The sequence below is a fragment of the Lepidochelys kempii genome, chromosome 7 (assembly GCF_965140265.1).
Source record: "Lepidochelys kempii isolate rLepKem1 chromosome 7, rLepKem1.hap2, whole genome shotgun sequence".
NCBI classification, from domain to species: Eukaryota; Metazoa; Chordata; order Testudines; family Cheloniidae; genus Lepidochelys; species Lepidochelys kempii.
Window position 1 is genome coordinate 34,118,733 of NC_133262.1, and position 11,647 is coordinate 34,130,379.

The 11,647-nt window shown below is 48.4% G+C and overlaps 1 pseudogene; it reads right to left on the bottom strand.

Annotated features, from left to right (window-relative positions):
• Positions 1-6,455: 6,455 nt before the first annotated feature.
• LOC140915271 (large ribosomal subunit protein eL42-like) lies at positions 6,456-6,820 on the bottom strand (annotated as a pseudogene).
• Positions 6,821-11,647: the final 4,827 nt, after the last annotated feature.

The following is an 11,647-nucleotide window of genomic DNA, read 5'->3' on the forward strand; positions in this document are numbered from 1 at the left end:
TTTCTGCAGGTACCTGAGCTTTCTGCAGCTGCTGCTGCCGAGGAGGCCTGTCTCACTGAGGAGGATTCAGGGGCTTGCTCAAGCACCGTCCCTGACCCAGGTGCCTTTGGTAATGTGCTCATGAGGGCCAGTCAGATGATCCTGGAAATAAGGGTTTAAGAGCAAATGTCTGATTCCATTTAGTGGCATCACATGTAGCCAGAGCAGGGAGGCATTTTCCCCAGAGATGTTTCTGAGCTGAGGCTGGCCAGCACCTTGGTGGGCTGGGGAGCTGTACCGGGGAAAATCAGAGCAGTGTTGTGTGTGAGGAGATATTTATATGATGTATGAGGATGTGGGCATGTGTAGGCTGAGGGAGTGGTGTACCTATAATGACCATGCGCTCTGTGTGTGTGTGGGAGGGAAGTGTAGTGTGTGGTATATGTATATTTTGCGTATGTGGTGTATCTATAGTGAGTGTGTGTGTTTCTATGTGTATTTGTGTGTGTTGCCAGGCTTAGCTGGCTGAGGGGGCTGGTAGTAGCAATGGAAAAAGCCCTGATAACAAACCAGGCCTCATGAATTCATCACTGAATGATCAAAAAACCCACAAATGAGTCATGTGCCCAGACCGCAGGGCTTGGTTTCTCTCTTGATTTTATCTTGGCCAGGATCATATGTGCACTTGGCCTGTATTCGCTTGCTCACCAGCAGGATGCTGTACCAGGGCCTCGTGGCAAGAGGTGCCAGAGAGAAGTGTCACCATCCTCTCCTCTCTCTGCACTGAGCCCCAGTCGCCCCTGAGCCCTAACCTCCACATGGGGAAGAATGGGGAAAGGCATACACAGAGCCAGCACTCTGGTCTGTGTGTGGTATATGTCCCCAGTGCACCAAGGATGTGAGTGTCTTATATCCCCCCACCTACAGAGGTTGGCTCTTTAGCTCATGAGATCAGGGCTCCATGGGGCCGGGCGCTGAAGCTTTAGTGATCCCTGGCTCAATCCCTGAAGTTGGCCAACCCATAGTGATTGTCACGTGAGTATAACTTCTGAGCTATGCGTGGCTGCAGAAGGTATTGCTGCTCTAGCTGTAGGGACCTGCTCTTGTAGACTCAGAGGAGGGAGTGTGTGGCTGGGGGGTGATCTGGCAGCTTTTCAGATCCCTTTGAAACCCTACTCAGCAGCAAGCCTTCCCCCACCACGGGGTGGCAGACATGGAGACCTCACCAACGCTAGCCCTGGCATAGGCGCGGTGCTGATTCTAGGGACTGAAGGAAGTGTCTCTTAATGTGCATTTGTGCAGTGCCCAGCACAATGGGGGCCCTGATCTCCCTCAGGAGCTGTGCAGCACCTGGTACAATGGGTCCCACTCATCTCTGTTGGGCTCTGTACAGGACCTGGCGTGATGGGGGGCCTCTGATCTTGATGGAGGTCTGTGCCGCACCTGACACAATGGGGGCTCTGATGTCAGCTGGGGTCTGTGGAGCTCCAGACACAGTGGGGCCCCGATCCCTGATGATGGCCTCTAGATGCTACTGTGATAATGCTACTAAATGGCGGGGCCTCACCTGCCTGTCTCTCATATCCAGTCTCTCTCTGGCAGGAAGGATTTTCAGTTGTGAGGTGGAGGGCGGGCCAGGCCCAGCCTCACCTCACTCTTTATGATCTCTTTGATCAGAGAAACCTGTTCTGCAGTCTCCCTCTCCGCAGCATTGCAGGCTCTTACTTGTCATCTGTCTCCTCTTGCACTGGCCCGCCTGGGGATGGGAGAGACAGGGAGCTCTCTCTGAACAGCAAGGACTGGGCAGACATGTCTCCCATCCCAGCATATTGTGGAGGGAGGAGAATGGGGGAGGGAGGGCAGGCTAGGGTCAATTTAACTTTAGGGCTTGTTTCCATGGAGATGGGGACAACAGACCCCTGTTCTCTTTGCCCCCACACCTGGGCTGAGCATGTCCACACAAGTGGCTGATGTACAGGAGACATGTCTGCTGGGGGTGTGGGGGGCGCTGCTGGTTTGGGGCAGGGATTCCCCCATTAATACCACAGCGCCGTGGCACTGGATGGAGACCCAGTGTGGCTGGGGCCACGTGAGACAAGCCTGAGTGAAACTGGAGGGGGGGCAGGGACATGGAGGCAAGGCTGGGCCTCCCCAAACTCCTGCTCCCTCCTCAAGTGAGTCAGGCTGTTTCTGTCCGTCTGCTGCCAGGCAGGCAGTGGAGGGAGGCAGCCGGGTGCACCCACAGCTTTGTTTGAGAAGGTGGAGCCCTGTTTGCACTTGAATTCTCTGCAAAGGCGAAAGACAATCAGAAAGACCCAGCCTGTCCTGAGCAGCTGCCAATCCCAGCCTGCTGGATGGGACCCATGCGGCTGGCTGGGCTTCCCCAGGAGAAACTTCCCTGCACTTGGAGTGGGGAAGCCACACTTCCTCCTCCTACCCCACTGGCTGTGGAGAAGCATGGTTGCCATGGATACCAAACCATAATAAAGGCACATAGGCCCTGGGCTGGTATTGCCAGGCAACTGCAATGACAGCTCAAGACCCAAACAGGGAAACCCCTAGTCTGAATGACTCACCCGCTCACTCCCCTGGCTGACTGAGGGGTGGTGCCAAGGGCCGAGCCCCCAGGAGAGTAGCACAAGCGGCAATGTGCACTGCGTGTGTCACTAACAGCATGCTGAGGGGATGCAGAGAGCCTGAAACGACTTGGGAATCCTTTCCACAGGGTGAAGGGAGCCTCGTGGCTGAGGCCCAGCACCTGGTAGTCAGGACTCCTGGTTCCATTCTCAACTTCCTTTGTGACCTTGGACAAGTCGTGTCCTGTCCCTGCACCTCCGCTGCTGAGTGTCATGGAGATGCAGGCCTTGTGCTGCGTCCCAGCCTTTTAGCAGTCTCCTGGGAGCGATGCTGGTTGGGTGCCAGACCCTAGGGGTCCATACTTTTTACCAGGGTGAGCTCTGCAGCTCTCCAGCTCCAAGACTGAGCCCTGGAGGCTCTAGTACCTCCACTTCTCATCGTGAGCCCCTGCAATGAGTCCACCTTTGTTCAAAGGCCTGTAGAGACTCTGTACCTTTGAGGCGCAATGCAAACAGTGAATATCTTTAGTGATACAGGGAAGCCTTTTCAAAACGAGGTGGCGGTTATGAGTCCTCTGGGAATGCAGCATTAGGAAGCCCTTAGGTTAGCATGGGAAAGTCAGGCTCAAGTCAGAGTCCATCGTGGTAGAAGCAATGGCCCCCAACACAGCAGGCCCCTCTGAGGTCCATCTTGGCTCCTCGTCTCCGTGTCTGTTAGAAGTGGTGTGTCTGTGAGCCCAGTTCTTAGCACGGGCCTGCTCTTCAATACAAAGTTAGGCCAGCATCAGGCACCTTGTGCCGACCTATCTGTGAATGTGTCTACACTCAGATTTGTCTCTAGCCAATGTAAGTGCCCCATTATGGCGACGCAGTAAAACCATGTCCCCGATTGGCAGGGAGTCATGGTTGACTACTTAGGGCAATGCAGTGTGAGTGTAGACATTGCATGACCTGTCTTGATCCTAACAGTCCTCCAGCAGCTGTTCCACAATGCCCCATTCTCAGTGACAGTGACCGCTCTGGTCACAATTTTAAATTCCATTGCCCAGGGGTCACAGAGACTGGATGCCACCTTCCATCACCTCCCCTTTAAACCCCTATGTGTGTGTTTTTTAAATGCCTTTTCCTGATTGCCCACCTTGGGAAGCACACCTGGCAGGTTTCCCTAGTTGCCCAACCGACCATGCCAGCTCTATGCACACGGAGAGGTACTACATGCAGTCCTGCCTGGAGCAGACAGGACGTATTGGATCCCCTGGGCCTGTGGGGAGAAGAGGCTGTGCAAACACAGCTATGGATCAGCAGTAGAAATGTGGACATCTACAGGCAGATTGCATAGGAGGTACAGGTGAAGGGGTCTGACAGGGAACAGCAGCAGTGCTGTGTGAAAATGAATGAATTTTACCAGGGATACCACAAGGCCAGGGAGTACACAATAGATCTGGTGTTGTGTCACAGACCTATCAGGGCTACAATGAACTTGCATGGCATATGTGGTGGAGACTCCACCAGCACCCTGCAGACCATTTGATACCTTGGAGGAGCCCGAGATAGGGAGGCCAAAGCCAGACAGTTCTCGTTTTGACTGGTTTGTCTCCTGTCTGGTACAAGGACAAAACCACTTGTGGTTTTGTCTGTATCACATGGGATGCCATTTTGAAAGCATGCCACTTCACCCCCACCAGCCTGATCTTGCAGGCACACTGCATGCAAGCTCAGACTGGTGGGGGAAGAGTGGCGCGCTCTTCAAAATGGCCTCCCCCATGTGGCGTGACCATCATGCAGGCAGGGGAGGGCCCATGCTGTTCTCGAAAGTGCTGGAATGTCTGGTATTCCAGGAATGCGTAAGGGGCTACCTTACTCTGAGACAGAGAACCCTGCCATGAACAGCAAGGAGGAGGAGGAGGAGGAGGAAGAAGAGGAAGAGGAGGGGGCAGATGCTGTGAGGGACTCCAGCCATGCTGTGAGCCAGCACCTGTTTGAGACTCCGTCCTGCCAGGTGAGCACACATGAGCCTAATGAAGGGGAAGGGAAGTCAGGTAAGCATGTCCATGCATTTTTCCTTACAATGTTTACGTTAAAAGGTGGTACCCAGTTCATCTCCAAGTTAACAAGACAAAAGTAGGTTTCAGAGTAACAGCCGTGTTAGTCTGTATTCGCAAAAAGAAAAGTGAAGTGAGCTGTAGCTCACGAAAGCTTATGCTCTAATAAATTGGTTAGTCTCTAAGGTGCCACAAGTCCTCCTTTTCTTTAAGACAAAAGTATTGACTTTTCATTGTTTTCCTCGCATGAGAGGAGAGAGAGGTACCTCGCATGAGAGGAGAGAGAGCTACAACAAACAGAGGCAGAGTTGCAATCTGCTTTTCATTCACTTCTTGAGTTAGGTGTGTGAGGCGGTATGCGGAGCACTTTGTGGATGTACATACAGGTGTCCCATTTATCCTCCTGAGAGATCTTGAAACTTTCATGGAGATACTCTGCAGTCCTCTCCCAAGGGTTTCTAAGGATGGCTGCCTTATGTCTTCCTCCACGGTAGGCCACTTCCCCATGCCATTCTGCAAAGACCTCGGCTGGAACCATTGCAGTAAACAGGTTAGCAGCATATGGGTCAGGGTGGCTTTGGGATGCCAGTAGCAGCTGTATTCTCTGTGCCTTTGTGACCCTCAAGAGTGAGATCTCAGCTAAAATCACCATGGCCTGTGGAAATAGTGCCAATATTCACTGCCATTGCCCTACATTCATAGGGACCAACATTGATAGCTTCATGCAACAGATGAGCCTTTTCCCTTTCACTGCTCGCTGGCTGTACTCATTATGGCTGTGGCTGGAGAACGGTGCTGTGCCAAGGTGCAGTGTCAATAAGCATGCCTTATTCAAAGTGTTTATGGGTCTAAAAGAAGGGAGCTTTGAAAAGTGTATTTCCCTTTTGCTGTGACTGTAAATCCAGTGGTGCAGCTGACTGTTTTCATCAGCACATTTGGGCATTGTGGCCTTGGAGAGTGCCCCCTCCACACTCACAGAGCACGTGACCCTGATGAGGAGAAAGAAGACGAGGGAGGACATGTTCAGAGAGATCCTGCAAGCCAGTGCTGGATCAGACTGTAAACAAAGGAGCCTGGAGGGCCAATATGACTGACGGCGTGAAGAAAGGCAGAGAGGATAGGAAAAAGGCCCAGGAGTCATCAGGACAAGAAGCGGGAAATGCACCAGGACATAGTGGGTCTTCTCAGGCAGCAAACCCAAATGCTGCAGACCCTGGTTGGCCTACAGGTCCAAAATCCTGGACTTTCCACTCTTTGCATTCTTGGAGAACTCCCTGGTCACCACTCCCTACATCCCCCCACATACCACTTGGCATCACAGCATGTATGATTACCCTGGCACTCCTCATGAAAGAAAACCACAGCTTCACACACCAACCGTGGTTCTCACACGTGTATATGTGTAGCAACAACAGACTACATGTGCACTCAAATGAACAGAAATGTTTACTCCCTTTCTAATTTTAAATTTTCACTCCCATTAAGTTATGTGAAAAACTGTATAACATTGCATGTGGTTTGTTTTGGGGTTTGCACACTGATTTTCTGCACTGTTTTTTCCTAAATACAAACACTCTATTATCTTTATTACTTCACAATAAATATTGCAGAATGCACAGTGGTACTCAAAGCAAACAGTACTTGTAAGTGCACACCAAGCACCACAGAATTCATAGCTTCAGGAGTACACCCAGCCACATTTATAAATGTACAGCAAGCATGATACAATTCTTAGTGACACCCAAAGCTCCAGGCCCAGGGAACGTTCCAGCAGAGAATGCTACTGTGGCTTACTGGTAAAGTGCTCTTTCAAAGCCTCCATTAACTGCATAGCTTCATTTTTTTTCTTTCTTTCCACGTACTTTAATGGATTCCATAACAATGGACAAGATGGAGTTTAGAACTGGATCACCTGGCCCTTTCTCTTCTTGTCTCCTCCCAGCTCAAAGCGCTTGCACCTCTTAGTGGCCCAGCATTTGCTTGGACCCTGCAGTTGGGCTCCACACACTCAAGCCTCAGCACAATTTTCTTCGTGGTCTTGGCCTTCTTACAGAAGATAGGCTTTGTCTGACCACCATAACCACTCTGCTTCCGATCCTGTCTCCTCTTTCCCTGAGCGTAGAGAGAGTCCTTGCCCTTCTTGTACTGGGTCACTTTGTGCAGCTGGTGCTTGCCACATTTCTTGCAGTAAGTCCTGCAGGTTTTGGGGACTTTCACCATCCTGCCAGCAGCAGCAGCATCGGGGCTCTTGTAATAGCACTTGTGTCTGGGTGTTGAAGGGTGGTAGACAGCTACTTGGCCTTCACCCCGGCAGCAGCTTTTCCCCCTTTGCCTCAAAGATATTGTGCAGGACACAACAGGCAGCTATAACCAGGGGGATATTTTTCTCACTGTGTCTCAATCTAGTGAGTAAACACTGCCAGAGTCCCTTCAATTTATCAAAAGCACATTCAGCAGGCGTTCTGCACCTGCTGAGCCAGTAGTTGAATTTTTCCTTGGTGCTGCCGAGGAGGCCAGTGTATGGCTTCATGAGCCCAAGGAGCACGGGGTAGGCTGGGTCCCCCAGAATCAGAACTGGCATTTGAGTATGCCAGTGGTAATGCTCTAGGCTGGAAAGAATGTCCCTGCTTACAGCTTTCTGAACAGCCCGGTGTTCTTAAAGATGTGAGTGTCATGTACTGTCCCTGACCAGCCCACACTGATATCGGTGAAGCGTCCCCAGTGAACCACCACTGCTTGCATAGCCATAGAAAAGTAGCCCTTTCAGCTGATCTATGGTGTGGCAAGGTGAGCTGTCTATCACCCCACCTCAGTGCGGGAACCCTCTGGCTGCAAGCCATTGACTATTTCCTGCACATTGCCCAAGAATCAGTCCTGTGTAACAGGAGACGATTAATGGTCTTACACACTTACATGACAATGGCCCACACTGGGGCGGGGGGGGGGAGCATGAGCTGTTATAGCAGAAGTAAGGGTGAGACAAGACAGAACTGGGGTGGGGGGAATCAAATCAGTATCTTAGATGTCTGTATACTAATGCGAGACGTATGGGGAATAAGCAGGAAGAACTCGAAATGCTCGTAAATAAACACAACTATGACATAGCTGGCATCACAGAGACTTGGTGGGATAATATGCATGACTGGAAGATTGGTATAGAAGGATATGGCTTGCTCAGGAAGGACAGGCAGGGAATAAAGGGAGGAGGTGTTGCCTTATATATTAAAAATGTATACACTTGGACTGAGGTTGAGATAGAAAAAAGAGACAGATATGTTGAAAGTCTCTGGCTAAGGATAAATGGGGTGATGTCATGATAGGGGTCTACTACAGAACACCAAACCAGGAAGAAGAGTTGGATGAGGCTTTTTTTAAACAACGAACAAAATCATCCAAAGCACGGGACTTGGTGGTGATGGGGGACTTCAACTACCCAGACATCTGTTGGGAAAATACCACAGCAGAGCACAGATTATCCAACAAGTTCTTGGAATGTATTGGAGACCATTTTTTATTTCAGAAGGTGGAGAAAGCTACTGGGGGGAGGCTGTTCTAGATTTGATTTTGACAAGTAGGGAGGAACTGGTTGAGAATTTGAAAGTGGAGGGCAACGTGGGTGAATGTGATCATGAAACGGTAGAGTTCACGATTCTAAGGAATGGTAGGAGGGAGAACAGCACTATAAAGACAGTGGATTTCAAGAGGGCAGACTTTAGCAAACTTAAGGAGTTGGTAGGTAAAATCCCCTGGGAAGCAAGTCTAAGGGGGAAAACAATTGAAGACATTGGCAGTTTTTCAAAGAGGCATTATTAAGGGCACAAGAGCAAACTATCCCATTGCGTAGGAAAGATAGGAAGTATGGCAAGATACCACCCTGGCTTAACCAGGAAATCTTCAATGATCTCAAACTCAAAAAAGTGTCCTACAAAAAGTGAAAACTAGATCAAATTACAAAGGATGAATATAAACAAATAACACAAGTATGTAGGGACAAAATTAGAAAAGCCAAGGCACAAACGAGATCAAACTAGCTAGGGACATAAAAGGAAACAAGAAAACATTCTACAGATACATTAGAAGCAAGAGGAAGACCAAGGACAGAGTAGGCCGTTACTCAATGAGGGGGGAAAGACAACAAAAGAAAATGTGGAAATGGCAGAGGTGCTTAATGACTTCTTTGTTTCGGTTTTCACCAAGAAGGTTGGTGGCGATTGGATGTCTAACATAGTGAATGCCAGTGAAAATGAGGTAGGATCAGAGTCTAAAATAGGGAAAGAACAAGTCAAAAATTTCTTAGACAAGTTAGATGTCTTCAAATCACCAGGGCCTGATGAAATGCATCTTAGAATACTCAAGGAGCTGATTGAGGAGATATCTGAGCCATTAGCAATTATCTTTGAAATCATGGAAGATGAGAGACATCCCAGAAGACTAGAAAAGGGCAAATATAGTGCCCATCTATAAAAAGGGAAATAAGGACAACCCAGGGAATTACAGACCAGTCAGCTTAATTTCTGTACCTGGAAAGATAATGGAGCAAATAATTAAGCAATCAATTTGCAAACACCTAGAAGATAATAAGGTGATACATAACAGTCAGTATGGATTTGTCAAGAACAACTCGTGTCAAACCAACTGGATAGCTTTCTTTGACTGGGTAACAAGCCTTGTGGATGGGGCGAAGCAGTAGATGTGATATATCTTGACTTTAATAAGGTTTTTGATACTGTCTAACATGACATTCTCATAAACAAACTAGGGAAATACAACCTAGATAGAGCCACTATAAGGTGGGTGCATAACTGGTTGGAAAATCTTTCCCAGAGAGTAGTTATCAGTGGTTCACAGTCACGCTGGAAGGGCATAACAAGTGGGGTCCCGCAGGGATCGGTTCTGGATCTGGTTCTGTTCAATATCTTCATCAATGATTTAGATAATGGCATAGAGAGTACACTTATAAAGTTTGTGCACGATACCAAGCTGAGAGGGGTTGCAAGTGCTTTGGAGGATAAGATTGAAATTCAAAATGATCTGGACAAACTGGAGAAATGGTCTGAAGTAAATAGGATGAAATTCAATAAGGACAAATGCAAAGTACTCCACTTAGGAAGGAACAATCAGTTGCACACATACAAAATGGGAAATGATTGCTTAGGAAGGAGTACTGTGGAAAGGGATCTGGGGGGTCATAGTGGATCACAAGTCAACAATGTAATGCTGTTGCAAAAAAACCAAACATCATTCTGGGATGTATTAGTAGGAGTATTGTAAGCAAGACATTGTAATTCTTCCGCTCTACTCCACGCTGATTAGGCCTCAACTGGAATAGTGATGAATTCCAGTTCTGGGTGCCACATTTCAGGAAAGATGTGGACAAATTGGAGAAAGTCCAGAGAAGAGCAAATAAAAATGATTAAAGGTCTAGAAAACATGACCTATGAGGGAAGACTGAAAAAATTGGGTTTGTTTACTCTGGAGAAGAGAAGACTGAGAGGGGACATGATAACAGTATTTTCAAGTACATAAAAGGTTGTTACAAGGAGGAGGGAGAAAAATTGTTCTTCTTAACCTGTGAGGATAGGACAAGAAGCAATGGGCTTAAATAGCAGCAAGGGCGGTTTAGGTTGGACATTAGGAAAAACTTCCTAACTGTCAGAGTGGTTAAGCACTGGAATAAATTGCCGAGAGAGGTTGTGGAATATCCATCATTGGGGATTTTTAAGAGCAGGTTGGACAAACACCTGTCAGGGATGGTCTAGATAATACTTAGTCCTGCCTTGAATGCAGGGGACTGGACTAGATTACCTCTCAAGGTCCCTTCCAGTTCTATGATTCTATGATTTACCACTAACCGGTAGCAATCCAGTGTTTCAAACTTGGAGAGCACGATCGCCCCTTGCTTCTCCACTGTCAATGCAGCTCTCATTCTGGTGCCCTTGCACAGGAAATGAACTGGGTCAAGCTCTACACACAGATCCAGGAATGTGGCCTTTCGCATCCAAAAGTTCTGCAGCTATTGCTTGTCATTCCAAACCTGAACTACAATGCAGACCACCAGTCAATGCTTGTTTCTCGGGCCCAGAAGCAGCGCTCCACCTTGTGCATCCGCTCTGAGAACAGCACCGCCAACCTGGAATTGCTTTTTGCTATGAGCCACAGCACACTGTCCTCAGAGAAAGTCATGTCCCCTGTTGTTGCTGTACTTCCTGCAGGTGTGCAAATAGAAGAGGATCTTGCATCCTGTGTTCACAGCATTCATGAGAACAGTGTAGAACTCTGCAGGCTCCATGCTTCTGTCAGACAGTGGACATGGAAAAGTGCCATGCGGGATTTTAAAAAATGACATGAAAATGATGAGACATGGATGGCGTTATGGGATGGACAAAGCATGCCGGGAACTTGACCTCTAGCTCCCAGAGATCCCGGGGTGAGTCATTTCTATCTCACAAAATGTTGCAAAAATATCCTACAAGGCATTCTGCTGGATGGGCGCACATGGGACACTGGAATGCCTATTTATAGTGCACCACACTTTACGTTGACACAAGCACACCTGGTGAGCATGAATTGCAGCTAATTATGCATGTGCCCGAGAGACATACAAACTGTGGCAGCTGTACACTGAGGTAACTTGTGTTGACCAAAGTTTGTAGTGTAGACATGGCCAAAGCCACCTCATGCCTTGTCCCTTTGGTCTCCTGCCTCCAGTGATGTGGTGTTCACATGTCCAGCCTAGTTTGGCTTCCATTCCTTAAGTGTCAATGTTCTGGTCATTGTCTCTTCCATTGTCTCTTCCAGGCCTTTCATTCATGTGTTGAATCCAACCAGTTCTTGTTAAAGTATCTGGTCCCAACCCAGACAGCATATGTGACATTTGGCCATGCCTCATTTCCCTTTCCTTTACCAGAAGTCAATCCATTTAAACCCAGAAGATAGCAATATAAAGTGGGTGGGTAAACTGAAGCATACATATGGCTCATAAAACTATTACCCAAAATTCCCACATTCCTCACACTAAGATTGACCAGTTTCCCATGGAGGCTCCATTCA